This window comes from Typopeltis vanoorti, chromosome 20 (assembly GCF_054136105.1).
Source record: "Typopeltis vanoorti isolate ZY-2024b chromosome 20, IOZ_Tvanoo_1.0, whole genome shotgun sequence".
Lineage (NCBI taxonomy): Eukaryota > Metazoa > Arthropoda > Arachnida > Uropygi > Thelyphonidae > Typopeltis > Typopeltis vanoorti.
In genome coordinates, this window is record NC_143568.1 from 72,162,403 (window position 1) to 72,178,632 (window position 16,230).

Consider the following 16,230-nt stretch of genomic DNA (forward strand, 5'->3'; position numbering starts at 1 on the left):
TAATATCCCCTTAATTTAAATAATGCATGAATTAGGTTAAAGTTTAAAACCTTTTTAAAGTTTTTTCTATATTGGCCATAAAATATAAATGGATCTATAACATGTCTCATTATAATGTTTTACTTATGCCAAAATAAAGCTTTATGACTCTATACTTTAGTAGATTACATACGGGTATTTTAACATTGGTGATTTAGTTGATCAAAGTATTTGGGTTTTGACCCAGTTAGTTCACCTCGACTAATTTAATTTGAATGCTATAAAAACACTTCATAGATATGCAAAACCGAAATTTTTCAGTTTGAGAATTATTTTGGCGAGGTCTATTATTCCAGTTTGAACCTAGGAGAACTTATTTCGTCCACTCATTGCTTTATCAAATTAGAATAATTACAGATGACACAAATCACATCTTCTACTACGTGAAATGTGCACTCTACAAAGGAGGTTGTGTAAATATGAGAGTTTTCCCCTCTCACAATAAGCATGAGAGGCACATGTTGTTTAGCGTGGCATCCGTGATAAAGCTAATTACCTAGGATTACCAGACAAAGTTTAATAAGGACAGGACTGCAGTTTGAATCTAGCGTGTCATCTGCACTTCTTTATATAGCGCTGTTGTGCCAACACTGCTCTTGACACGTCCATTGTTCTCGGTCAGTGGGTATTCCATCTTCTTTCATAAACTGGGAGCATCTTCTAGTGTGATAAATTAATGACCGGAAGGTGGAGGGTGGTCCCCATCAGCGACTTCTCCCCTATGAGTTTTCTAGATAAAGCACTTCAGTGAACGGGGGGAAATCTGGGATAGGGGAGGGACTGTGGAGGAGGAAAACAGGGGGATGAGAAGTCTGTCGATCGATATAATAGTCGCTTGTTCGATGAACGCTGTCTGGGGGGGGTATGGGGGAAACCACTTGTAGTTGATGTCCACAAAAGAATGGAATCCAAGTACAGGGTCTACAGCGGTTGATAAGACTTATACGTGAGAGAAACAACCACTGTGTCTCCCTCTTGCTCCGATAAATTTTTAAGTTTTGCTTTTTCCCCCCTTTTTTTATTGGTAGATTTTTTTTCCCCCATCGTACCTTCTTATTAGTGAAAGTACTTCACTCTTGATGACTTTATCTGTATCCACAAGACGGGAGACAATTAAGGACTGAAGCACAGATAAAAGACTGCCAGACCTACTAAATATAAAAACCTTACGAACTACATTAACAAGAGACAACGTCGTTTGTCTGAGCAATCATAATTCAATGGCGTAATGCCCAAGTTTATAATGAACTAACGGTGATATTTCTTAAATATAATTTCGTTGGCGAAAAATTATTAACACGCACCCAGTAAAATGTTTGTTGTTTGATGGTGCTTTTAAATGCTGACTGGCTTACGAAAATTTTTGAAATAGAAAGTCGTCAGCTTTCCAACAAACTCGATATTTAAATTTCCATGATAACATTTGAATAATTCCATTTATTTAAATGACTAACAAGCTAAATTCAATTGTTGAACTGCGTTTATTTCCAAACGAAAAAAAAAATGTACATTTCCTTGAACGAGATAACGAAAAATTAAAAAAAAAAGAAGAAAAAAAAGGTAAAATACAGAAGTTGATTTCAATCATTATTTGAAAGAAAGAAATGGACAAGGTGGCGCGTGGATGTGTGCGCGAGAACCAAACTCGCGTTCAGTGAAAGAAATGTACATGCTGGCATACCAAACGACTGATTTCTCATTGGTGCAGCAGTTTCCAACAATGAATAATTGTAATTGCTATCCTAATGTTGTTGTAGTATTGATAAAAATTAACATAAGAACTATGATAACGACGCAATGCCCTTTTTTTTTTAAGATGTACAATCTTTTTCTTTCATCTAGGATGCTTTTTTGTTGTTGGTTTGTCTTTTAAAAGAAATAAAAGCAGGGGAAGAAAAGATATCAAAGATTAAAGTCGCGTGTACTAAAGTGCAGGTTTTATGAAGCTATCGAGACTTCCTGAAAATTGCATTTCGCGTTTTAATCCATCAACTATGTACAAACTTTTACTGTTTAAAACAACATTATCTCATAGTTGCTAAGCAACAACCCTTTTCCCTTTTTTTTTTATGCTTCATTTACACTTTTTTTTTGCACTGATCACACTTTAAACGGGGATAAAAAAAAAGAAAAATTAATTACACTTTCTAACAGCAGAGGTCGCTTTATAAAGTCGCAGTGCTTTGACAGGTATCTGTAATCATCGTCTTTGGGTTCTCGGAATTTATCTACATTCCTCTGTTCTTTTCCTGCTTCAAGATTATCTCCGTAATTTCCTGCCCCTCATTACCAGGGTCGATATTATCAGCGGAGTCGAGATGACCTATTCTACTACCGTCGTTTGACGCGTTCACTTCGAATCGATTCTGACAGTGAGCTGCAGATTTTAAAGTGTAAAGATTTTTGATGTATCTTTGTACATCCGCAAGTTAGGATGTCTTAACAGGTTTCTGTTTTATTATTTTGTTTTTTTTCGACGTAATCTTAGTTCGTTAGCGATTGTGTCAGTGTCCTTCCAAAATTTGTGCAAATGTCAAGCAAAATCTTGACTGCTACGCACAATTTAGATGATCTTAAAGCACAAAAGTGTTGTTACATTTGTTTAAATACGATATAAATAGTTTTATCAGTAAAAAATAAATAAATAAAACAGCTATTTCGTTTATTTAGGATCGAATTTAATGATATTAATATTTATGTTTACTGTAAAAAAGATTATATTCCTATAATTATTTCCATTTTCTCTGAGTTACCACCGGCTTCGGTAGGTAGATAATCACTGTCTGTTAATGCAAAGGCTAAGGGTTCGAATCCCGAATGAATGTCTTCAAAAGCTTTCTTTTGACGAGCTTATACAGTAGCGAACAAATTAATCCTAACAAGCCGGATTTTCAGTTTTTGTTTCAGTTCACAAAATTTTGGATTTAGTTTTAGTTTAGTATTTTGGTCGAGTGTTGTTTAACCATCTCTACGATGTTTATCAACAGTGTTGTGCATGTTTAATAGTGTAACAAGTTGACATTCGTGGTGTTTTATTCATTTTGTGTAGCTATAAAATGCATCTCCAAGAAAGCATTCAACAATATTCTTTCTCGGCGCAGGTCCGTGACTCAAAGACGAATTGCTGATGAGCGTGGTGTTGGTTTGGGCTGCTAAAGCGATTTTAAAGAGGTTTAGGGAGACAGGTACCTTCCCACCTGACAAAAAAGGAAAATTTGGGCGAAAAAGGAAAACTACGCTTACTCAAGATCATTTACTAGTTTACGTAAAGCAAAATTAATCCAAGATTGTCCGCTGTAGATTTAAATAGAGACTTGGCAGCTAGTGAGATTTTTCTGACTTCACAGTCCGTCGCAGATTGTTGGAAGCAGGGAGTGCTCAGGGACTGCTCACAGACCTGAAAAGAAACAACCCTTGACGAAAATTATGCAGAAAAATAAGCTCCAGTGGGCAAAAGTGCGCAAAGATTGGACTGTTGAGAAGTGGAAGAAGGTCATATTCTCAGACGAGAGCCGTTTCTCTATACAAGGAGAGTGAGCACGCTATGTTCGCAAATCAGCGGCTGAGAAAACCTCTTTTCCACCTTCAACAAGCTCCTAAACACCCAGCTAAAAAAGATCCAGAAAGACAAAGAGCTCATCTTCCAACAGGATCTCGCTCCATGGCACACTTCAAACAAAAGTGAAAGAGTTCCTCAAAAATCACAACATCTAATAGCAGAAATAACAAAAATGTGTTCTACGTTGGCAAAGTCCATCCCTAAGCGAATTAATGAACTTATTAGGAATAGAGGAGCACATAAATTATTAGGTAAAGTTTGAGTTTAATTTTTATACTTATTATCTTGCGAAATTAAAATTTTTCTTTAAAATGTGAGTGTCTGGATTAATTTGTTCGCTACTGTACACTCCTTGAGTTTATAAGACTTATCTTTATAAAAAAATAAAATAAAATAAAAATCATAAACAACGCAGTTTTTCATTGATATGGAAGCGATATGTTAGTTTCTTTTATCATAACCCAAATAATAAAAATGCTTAATTTATTCTTCAAAAAATCCAAATTATTTTATTCTTTCCTACACATGACTCTTAAATCAATTTATTTGTTTCTTACATTGCGAACAGAATTTGTTGGTTGTTTACATATGGAGAATTTTATAGGATTTTTTTTTATCTTATTGTGAATCTGAAATATCTTTCAGATTCACAATAAGAATATATTTCGCAATATTTCAGTTATTTTCATTCACTAGTAGTTAATCAAAATCATTTTATTCTGTGCATTACGAAAAGAAATATACATCGTTAATGCATCCCGAAAAGAAACATACATTATTTAATGCATCTCAAAAAAAAGAAACATACATCAATTGATGCATCCCGAAAAGAAATATACATTTTTTGATCTTGAAGAGAAATATACATTATTTTGTCGATTTCAAGTATTACAAGGAATTTATTGTTTCCTGCATTGAGGTATCAACTAAAATGTTCAGGACGGCAATGAAGGAACTAATTTTCCACAAAGGACAATTTATGACTTTTGTGTTCGATGTGAATACCCATAAATGAGACCGACGAACTTCATTTAGACGAAAAAGGGAATCAGCTGATTTACTGAACCAACTTGGTTGCACACTTCGCACGTGGCTAAATCTTTCGTAGCCCCACATTACTAGTGGTTAAGTCCGGACTCAAAACACGCTACTCATCAAGCCGGAAGGCTGCAATCAGAGCAAAAGCAAATCCTGAATAATTAAGCCGTTTGTAATCAGAGGCAGAAACTTGCAGGTCACTCGAAAGGAAGGGGGGTGTATGCGCGGAATTCGTAACATCTCGCGGGGAACATTAGCGTAATCACAACAGACTTAGACGGAAGACCTATTTATTAGCAGTGTGAAATAGGGAAAGTTGTTTGCTCCAGGATAGATACGTATCACGTGATATCTCCTGACGAATTATGGTTTAGAGTGGAGGAAAGTTGAGACGTGGGTGAACTGCGTTATACGACGGAACTCATTTCACGCTAGAATAAAAAAAAAAAAAAAAATACGAATATTTAACGACGTTTAGCTTTGAATATGAAAAGCAGATTGGAAGTGATTACTAAAGTATGGCTTTTATGACCTTCCTATAAGAATGGATAGAGAGAACGATGTGAATTTTTGAAACACCTTTAAAAAGAACGAGAATATTAAAACAACATTCTTTTGACTATCATGTTTAAGATCATTATAATCTGGACCACTAAAGATATTGTTCTTCTGAATTAAATCGACGCAACTAACTCAACTAGGCCCGTATGCTACGTCTGTTAATGTGCGCGTTCTTCAGATCGGTTTGTCTGTTTTTTTAGGGATGAAAAACCGAATTTTCTCTAAGAAAAACGGCATTAAAGATGGCTAGGTGAACGAATGGATAGCTCATTTACTTTGCAACCAACAGATTCTGGTTTAGAATCCTATCAGGGATGTATGTACGTATATGAGTCGTTCGATAGCGGATGCTTACTGGAGGTCTGAAGTGGCATGAGCAAGACCATTCTATAGAAGCATTCTTGGCTTATGTTATCCGCAGGCTATCCCAACTTTTCGTGCACGAGATTGAGATTAAAAAATAAATAAAAGAGAGAGAGAGAGAGCGAAGACTTCAAACGTCAGAAGCTGCAAATATGCGAAATCAGAAACGTGCTTCACAGTATAGAAGGTCCATGAATGCTTATGCTGCCGGGATCGGCAAACAAGTCGACTGAACGGCTGAGAATCACTCACTTTTGCTGAAAAGAGAAAGAAGTCATAGCGCTTCTTATTGAGTTTGATTGGGGGCGGGGGGGACACCAACATGCTACAGACGATCTGTATGAAAAGCCAGAGTATTCATACATTGGCGTGTCTGCCTGTTCTGACTATAAAGTACTTCGGGGTGGGGGGGGGGGGGGAGAAAGGTCCACGATTGGCTCTGGACAGATTTTTTTCTTATTCCTCTAGGGTCAGGATAAAATCTAAAAATTCCATAAAATTTCTTTTTATTGACATTCTTAAAGAATTCATGTATATTCGGCTACATGTTTTCTATAATAAAATATATGAAAAACAAGCCAATGTTTTTATTATTAATTCTGAATTTAAAGTAGGTATGCAAAAGCGAGTACATAGAATTTATTCAGAATAATAGTAACTAGACAAGTTAAATGTAGTTAAACATTTAAATAAAATTGGGAAATCTATTTTTAATTTTAAAATTAAAGAAAAAATAAAAATTTTTACTAAAAAAAAGTTTTTATATCGAAATATTTGGATACACCAATTAGTTTTTCTTATTTGTTAGATTATAAATCAGCCTTTGGAAATCCTTAGAGTGAAGTTAATAGTAATGTATATTAAGAGTTTTTTTCCTTAAGTTTCCTAAATGTATTGAAATAGTTCTGTAAGGATGATGCAATCGTCTCTATGGGAATGTCATTAACGTCATCTTTCGTAAATTAATATTCCCGGTGTCAGCTACGGTAAGCTATGAAAATCCTGTTGAAGGGAACATTATTTACATACGAAGCTGACTATGAGACTCGTTGCATTACTTGGAGCCCTTGACACGTGGGAGCTGTGCTCACGTTGTGTTTTCATTGTTGCAATCCACCCAAAACAGAGCTCTATTGCCGTCTACCTGACATTCTCACATCACCAGAGAGTAATGTGCTTCGTCAAATAGGCTCTTTATTAAGGTTTGCCTGAGAGGGTGTGCTGAATTCCTAGAGCCATTTGTCACAGAGATTGATGGCGGAAATTAGTCAGCTGATGGTGAGCTGTAATTATAGACAGAGAACCGTCAAGCCAGACAGGGTTCTGTGGACCAGGTGGGAGGGTCTGACAGGGATGTCTGGTCGGAGTAGGCTGAAGCCAAACTAATGTCACGGCCATTGAGGCTACAGCAAGTGGTTAGGTGGTGGAACCGGAGGATTTAGATGCACTTTTAAGAACAGTTGTGGGCTATTACGTTCGCTGCAAACTGAATATGCGCTAAAAAAAAAGATAAGATGCTGGAATTTTGACATAAAAAAATAATGTGTGCACGGAAACAATCTGGTTTTCTTTTTTTTTTTTTACACATGAATATGAATTATGTAAGGCCGTGTTAAAATGCATTTCAGATAAAAAACGAGAATAATATGGAAAAAAAAATCCAATATTCCACCGAAAGTTTAGATATTAGGCCTAATAATTATTAAGCCTAATAATTGTTAGGCTTAATTATCGTTAGGCCTAACAATTATTAAGCCTAATAATTGTTAGGCCTAATGACCAACTCTTCGAATTCTTAAATAATATTTTATCATTTAAATTGCCCACCAAGGATCGCCTATTCCAACGGATTAAACGACTATGAAATACAGAAGGCTATTTCTATTCATTTACGTCTCTACCTGCTCTTTGTGTCGGCACACTTTGACTCCTAACCAGACCACACAATTCCGATGGTGCGGTTTTCTTTTACAGACCAATCGTATGTTAGAAGTCTGTCACGCTGTTGCAAATGCTGTATAATTCATGTGAGATTAACCCCCCCCCCGCCCAATTCCTATCCTGTATGTCTCCTTTATACAGTACAAGTAATTACGGTCCAAAGCATTTTCCTCTCTAACTCTGACATTTTCATATGAATGGCCTCCGAGAGAGAGAGAATTAGTGTTATCGACCGACCACGATACAATGGGCCAATGTATGAATAGAAACAAATGTGCTCCTTGTGTATAATTGTTAATCTAGCCGTCCTGTCTATCTGTCTCACTGTGTGTCCAAACTTTAAAATATTCCAATGGTTGCAAATAGCTGAATGGCAATAAGAAACAAGGTTGATGCAACGGAAATTTGTAATTAGAATACGTTGCTCTTATTTTAAAATAAACAGTTATCAAAACAGATTGAAGTGACTGAACACTGCAGGAAGTTTTCTAAAAAATTGTTAAAAAGAAAATTAGTCATATATGTTTTTTTGTTTTTTGTTTTTCAGAATCTTTTACCATTATTCAAACACACCAGTTTAAATTACATATAATGAAAATATAAGTTTTATATGACTGTCAACATGATTTGGAAGGAGGTTGAATTGACCGTGATTAAGATTAATCTATTAATCTTTATTAATCCATACCCTTGGTGGGTATGGGCACTAGATGGCAATGCTGTACCACTGAAGTTTAACTGAGGTTCGAGTTAACGGAGGTGAGGACAACGTTACTGTTACCCCCTGGGGCGCAGGGATTCGAGATTTTTTTTGCCTTAAGGGAGCAATTTGAGTCTCCGAGGAAAGTGTTTTCCGGCACGGCCCGATGAGGGACTTTGTTGGTGAATGCTTTTCTTTGGAATATGAGCGATGGTGGCGTGTGGGTGGAAGGCCATCACTGAGTGGAGCCAACGCTGAGATGGACGGTCTTTCGCCCACGATTGAGTGGCCTAGGGATCATCCGAATTTTTAGAGACGGCTTTACCTTAACATATATATATATATATGGCAATGAAGTTCTGAGGCTCGGCTATTGCCGTTACCCTTCTGCCATGATCAGAGCTTTAATAGCTCAATAACACCTTATCTCTGCCCTCTACAGATAACGGGGAAGATGAAAAGCATTCTTGTTTTGCTCCTTTAAGCCAGTCCTTACTTATATAGGGAATAATGTCACAAAAGCCTCAGCTTCGTGTGGGTAACAAATGTTTTCAAAAAAACAATTAAGAACATTTTATGGAAATATTAAATTAAATAAGACATAAAGATGCTTAATTCGACATTCAACAGTGATTTTCTCGTTTAGGTAGTTAATTTAGCCTGCTTAAAAGTGCTAATATTACGCACTTTTGTTTCTAATTACCCATTAAACACAACTACACAGCACTAAAATCTTTATTGCTATTAAAAAAAATATTTTTTTTAACCATTATTTATTGTTGATGTCCATAGTTCGTTATACATAATTACATATCGAGAAGAAATAAATCGTTAATCTCGCTACTAGGCATTTATAATTAATTTTTGTTTGACAGACGTAAAGAGGGAGCGGGGGGGGGGAGAGTTCTTTCTCTCTAACAATCACCGATGAAAAGAACGCAGATGGACTGAAAGAAGAAATATTTGTAAAGTGTAACTAGCCCGGTTTGTGCGTGCTTGTGTATATTACACCCAATGAAGACGTGTACCATTTAAGTCATGCATCCAAAGCTTTGTATTTGCTCTTCAACAAAATGAACGTTTCAATAAAATTGATTTATGGCCCATATATGTTCTCCCAGACATCGGGTGCATAGGTTTTCGCAAATGTTCTGTGTCATGATGGTGATAGATTGATTGAGCGCGCAATGATTACTGGGAAATTCTATCATAAATCACCTTTTTGGTGCCGAACAAACTAGTACTTGACAATCAAGCATCGAAGACAACAGAGCGTACTGAAGTCAATTTATCACTGGAGAGGATAGCAAAATAATACATTAAAAACGACATATTTTTAGGGTCCAAAATAGGATGACAGATTTTTTTTTTTTTTCTTGGTTACACAAATGACTGGAGTAAGGGGTATTTGGGCCTGCTCTTCTCTCTAAACATAAAATATGTCTTTGTCTGATATATATTACGTGGGTGACAAATGGCTGGGTTGCGTTACCCCTCAGCATAGCTCCTGCTGTCATATCACAAGCTTATTTATGTTTTTTATTGACAACTGCGGTTCTGATTTTGAAAGAAAAAAAAAATACGGAATAATAAAAATGTTTTTTTTTTTTTTTTTTTTCTTTTTGGCGGTAACAATATTGGTAATGATCTGTCGTTTTCCATACACCTCCCCATGTTCGGAAAACAAATATTGGTTTTAGATTTTAGTCAAACACGTAATCCTTTCAGCTAAAGTCGCATCTGTGACTATAAGCTTATGGCATTATATACGATCATTTTTTACTCTCTCTCTCTCTCTCTCTCTCTTATATATATATTGCTTTATTCTCTGTATATTTAGCTTATACAGCTTTTTTTTTTAATCTCCCCCACACATTCTATAATAAATCTTTTAGGAGGATGGTAGCCCTTAGACCTCCATCGGGGTAAATATATTTATGTTACGTTCCATGTTGAAAGCTGCAAGTGTAGATAGGCGTCCAAGGATCCAATAAACTAAAATTAGTTAAACTAATTTTATCATCCTCCCTCAAGAATATATATAATGCACTGTTGTATTCTAACTCAAAACCAGTGTTCCGAGAGTGTATAGTTTAATGATGTTTTGCTGTAACAGAAGATATAATAATAATAATAATCACATTCCTGATATGTATTCTCAAGGGGGATATACAAGATATGCTAGTACTGCATGAAAAATTTACATCATTACTAACTTTCTATCTACAATTTTCATCCAAATCAATTTGTTACCTGTCATGACTCCAACATTGTCAGATATACCGTATATGTTGGCGTATAAGACGACTCTCAAATACTACGGCGAGTATAAAAAGAGAAGCTTAATTTCTTGGATGAACATTTACGTAGTTACAATACATCGTTATATAAGAAAATAGGCAGTGTTTATAAACAAATCAGATTAATTTTTGTTACATAAATGTATTTAAATTATTACAATAAAAGTAAGTTAAAAACAAATAATAATTATTAACCTCAATTTTCATGTTAATTTTCTTCATCACCTATTGAAAATAGTTCCTCAGATTCATTGTTTAAATGATCGTCATATGGATCCCAGTTCGAATCCGGTGAATTGATTTCGTTTTCAGTGTCCCACAACAGATCATCTTCCGTACCATCCATAAGATTAGAGATACACTTTTTAAATGATTTTGTTACAGTCTCTACTTTTACTTTATTCTATGCTTTGATCACAAAATTGCACAACATATCAAGTGACGCATAGCTCCACCGTTTGTAAATGATTTTTCACCAGTCAACATCCAATTATTCCACTCTTCTCGCATGTGATCTTTAAATTCAAGCAGATGTCTAGTGGTAGTTTTTGAGCAATTTTCGCTTATTGTCGTATTACTAGATTTTTTCTGTTCATAAAACGATTACACCATCCTGAAGTAGCTTGAAATTCTATATTTTCATCCGGATTCAATCTTGACCATTTCAGTGCGTCTAAAATGCATATTTTAGTGCATATGCTCCAATCATATTTCTTGTAACAAGATAACCATTCTGCCTTTGTTTCGGAATACCCATTCCACAACGTCATTTTCCAGTTGCCGCCATCGGGTGATCCCCGTTCTAGCCGCACATTTTCAAACTTTCTTGCAGCAGCACAATTATTAGTTGGCTTTGCCATTTCAATTACCCTTATTTTAAATCGAGCTTCATACTTTCTTCGTTTTGTTGCTGGTTCCATGATTTTAAATGATAACAATTTTAATAATCTTAAAATTAAAAAAAAAATGCAAAATTAATAATCAATTAAAATTGCGGGTAATCACTTTTAATTAGGATAATTCGCGTAAATACTAAATCTATGCTATGCAAAAAAAATAACTGATATGCATAAATATAAAAATAAAGGATATAACAACCTAACGTTGCATTAATACAAGGAAGAAGAAATTGGGGGATCGTCTTATACACCGACATAAGCTTAAAACCTAAAAATAGCCTAAAATTTAGACCTCGTCTTATACACTGGTCTCCTATACGCCGACATATACGGTAATTAAAAAAAAAAAAAAATTTCTATTGAGAAAAATAAGGCCTAGATAGCGGGATGAATTCCAGATGATTGGAGTAGAATTCTCATAGTACCCATATGCATCATCATCATCAAATTCCTGCCATGTACCCTCAAGGGGTGTACAGGATATGATAGTACTACATGAAAAATTTACATCATTACTAACTTCCTATCTACAATTTTCCTCCAAATCAGTCTGATACTTGTCAAGACTCCAACATTATCAGATCTTATATTTCTATCGTCTAAGGCCCTTTGTACCATATCAATCCACCTATATCTTGGTCTTCCTCTGGGTCTCTTTCCTGCCAACCTGGCAGAGAACACTTGTTTAAGTGACATACCACCTGAGATTAGCTCTGTCCACATATTCCTGGATGCTGACAATGCCAAGTTCTTTCCTAATATCCTCGTTTTTAATATGATATTGACATTGATGCCATCTGTTCACGTCTCTAATCTTTCTCAGGACTCTCATATCTGTGGTCTCTAGTCTTTGGTCAAGTATTTTACTTCTGACCCAGCTCTCAGATCCATAAGTTAAAACTGGTTTGAACACTGTCTTGTATACAGCTAATTTAGTGTTCTGACTAATTTGTCTCTTATTCCATATGAATTTATTCAATTGACCTCCTACCTTAATAATAATAATAATACATATTTATATTAGGTATAGAAGAAAAAACAGCTCACATCCACTTAAAAAAAGTCAGCTGCTGCATAGAATTTTAGAACCCTTCAATGTTAATATGTTGGTGACGCCACTGCTCAAGATCCACTGCCCTGGCGCCTATTCCTGTCACTATAGTCATCCCATGACAACACAGTACTCTATGGAATTCTGTCACACAATAATAATAATAATAATAATAATAATAATAATAATAATAATAATAATAATAATAAAAACAGCTCGTTTTTTATCAACGTAGAACTGAAGAGTCTACAGATGTATTATCACTATGAGATTCTCATATAGTGGACGTCTTCCCAGACTCAGCTCTCGGTTTCTTGTCCCCCCCCCCCTACATTTCTTCAAATCAACATTTAAAAAAATAAAATAAAAATTATATTTAATTAAATCAATGGTTTAAATAAATAAACTGGAGGTGAGTTGGTCTATCTCATATGGGGATCGATGGCCTTTTTCTCTCCAAAAAACTGACAGAATCACGCACAATTCATTGACACAATACCACTGGTATAATCGACTCAATGCCATAACGTTTTTGTGTGAATCATCCAAACACAGTTTGTACAAGCCAACAAACAGCTCGCGGATAACTCCGTTTTACTGTAATCAAAAGCAATTAATGGCATTTTCCAGTTACCTTTAAACTTTTGCTGTTTAAAGTCATTATACATATTTCTGTGATAACGATAATTTATTACAATGTTCATTTAATACAAATACTTTGCTGATACGCAATATTTAGAATATTAATCTCCCGAGGGCCTACTGTACATTGGGCAAACGAAGGAACCCCCATGGGGATTTCGTTACCTCCATACGGAAAACTCCGATCTGGCAAAGTACGCTATTACTGTGATTCGTATCAAATGTCTCTAATACAGTACTGCTTCAACGCTCGCGACAGCATCTACATCTCTAATTCCGTGTAACAACTGAAATCAGCAATAATAGCAGATAGAAACACAGATGAGAAGCAGATCAAAGGCCAGATTAACGTAGTTCAAACACAGCTCACCAGATGTCACTTAGAAGCGTGTTTCAACAATATAACAGCTCAACAATTGTAATGCTATTTTGTAGTTGTGCTGAGGTAGTTTATCGTAATATAAAAAGAAATATCGGGATTAATATATAAATAATGAACATCAGATAAGTATTAGTATTGTATTGAATGAATTGATGTAATATAATGGCTTATATACCAACATAACAATATAATCCATCCGCATCGGAACATCAAGAAATAACTGTTGATTATATATGGCAAGTAATTACACACAATACGATAATACCATAGGAACTGGCTTTACACGATCTTTAATCTGATAACTGCTCTATAAGTGGAGTTGTGGAGTTAAGTCTTGTTCACGTAAATAGTTCACCGTATTATTCTGCAATGTACATATTAATATACCTTTGGGAACATCTCCAGGAGAGTCATTAGGAAGTCGACGGATACCTCTTCCAAGCTGTTGTCACCTCCATCACACAAATGATATTCTGATTATGCAAATATAATAACGAAGCAAGTGGTCTCATAATTCACGAGTGTGAAATTGTGTGCAGGCTGAATATGAATGTCTTTGAAAGTCCCCAATATTATGATGATTACGGGGGGGGGGGGGGGGGAAAGAGGAGGCCATGGAGTTCCGCTGAAGATTTTTGTTAATGAGTTTACGAATTTATTTTGTATTATTATAACAGCTATTATCATTTGGAAATAAGATCGTATACTTCTTTCCTATCATTTTATTTATTTATTTATTGCTGTGTCGGATATTATACTGTGTATTCATACTATACTGAATTTACAAGATCTTCTTTCTCTTGTATCTTATCCCATCTATTTGAGGGCGGTCTTCTTACAGGATGCGCCCTTACGCGTGTGATCCCAACCGACTTGTCGGTTGAGCCTGACGGCACGAAAAACTCGAATTTCCAGAAGGAAAAAACCTTCCACCTCCGTATGAGACCGGTTAACTCACCTTTAGTCGAAAGAGACCAGAAAAAGGTTCCTCACGTCATGGAGGGGAAATCGAACCCTGGTCTTTCCGACCACAGGGCTTCGTCTACTGAGCTACGAATAAAAATAATGAAAAGCTTAGGAAAAGGCAACGTGAATGCAAAAACAGATTTGAAATAGACATTTGGAATACATAAAAACATGACTATGTAAGCAAAATTTACATTAAACACTGAGTGATCAGAACAGACCATACGTCACCAGCGACTCAGAATCATCAGTTGTATGAAAAACCATCAATGACCTCCATAGGTCACTAAAAATTGGTAATGACCGCTAGGGATCTGCCTCCCTACGGGATTGGCGATCGAAGTGAAAGCTCAGAACCCCAGGATATAATAAAAGCACATTCCCACTCCTGTACATCGGGCTCCCCTACATCATTTTGGGGGCACGGGCCTGGGGGGGGGGCCCTCTCCACCCTAAAAAAAGAAAAAGAAAAAAAAAAAACACTACAAAATTTTCCAAACATCTTTTCCTAATTAAAATTCATTTTTTTTAAATTTATGTTGTGTCGTGTCTTCTATTCCTATACTACTTATGAATAAGCGGTCACAATAAGGTGGGAATGCCCTATAGCTGTCGGAAATCACGGCCGCCGGGAACGCAAGGCGAACGGGGTAGCGTTCGGGCGGACCGAGCTCTACTTGGTTTGCCCCAGCCGGGCCAGAATAGATCACGGGTATCATGTATTGGCGATCATTGCAGATGCTCAGTGATAGGTCGTATGCAATGCGTAGTGTGTATTCTCAAATCGTCTACTGAACTCCCCCCCCCCCCCCCCAAAGATTAAATCCTGAGTGCGCCGCTGCTCTGATTATTTATCGTATTCATTAGTACACAGAGAGCAAATGCTGTCAATAGTCCATTTCTATTTGGGTAATACTAAATCATCTTGCAAAAAGAACAAGGCCAATACTTGGAGTTTTCATTAATTAAGCAGGAGAATAGCCTTTGCAAATACAAGGCTATGTTACGTGCTTGGATTACTCAATCTTAATCCTTTCTATTGATAATTTTACAGATTCAATAGTGAAAAGTTCTGAACTCTCTTCAACGTTCAATCGCACCTCATTTTTTCTCTCTTTCATTTCCTCTCTCTTTATTTAAATTTCGGTTTTTATTTTGCTGTCTAAAGCGAGAAGAAGGCCATCTCTTTGTGCGTAAAGCTTTTGATTGTGTCTGACAGATCTTCTTCGCTTCCAAAGGCGCCTTACACGTAAAGCTATTGAGTCTTCCTGCATTCAAAGATGAATGCTCGTCTGTCTACACATTTCTAATTCATGAGTTATAAACAAAAGAAGAAAATACAATAAAAAAAAGAAAGAAAAAACATTCAAGTAATGAAGCTCGGTGGTGAACTGTATAATGAATGAGATTCTACATTTAATCAATTGTAGCCTGAAGGCTTCTAAATGAACGTCGCATGAAGTAGGTTTTTCTTGATTAATTTTCTCCATTTCCATCTGCCACTGGATCACAAGAAATAATCAAATTATCGAGCCAATCATGTCGACATTATACTTCTCTAATTGTATTTGGCAGAGGAAATTCTTTTGAGCTCTTTCTTCAATTAAAAAGAAAAAATTTTCTCCTTGCTTGAGTTTTCAACTATAGACGCACTTCAAGTACGGTTGAAGTGCCCCGTATTATAATAAATGCACAAGAAAGGATTCGTATTTTGTCGTCCTCTGTAAGAAAATAACCCGGAGCATCAATTAAATAAAACCATAGAAATTTATCATAAATAACTGTTTCA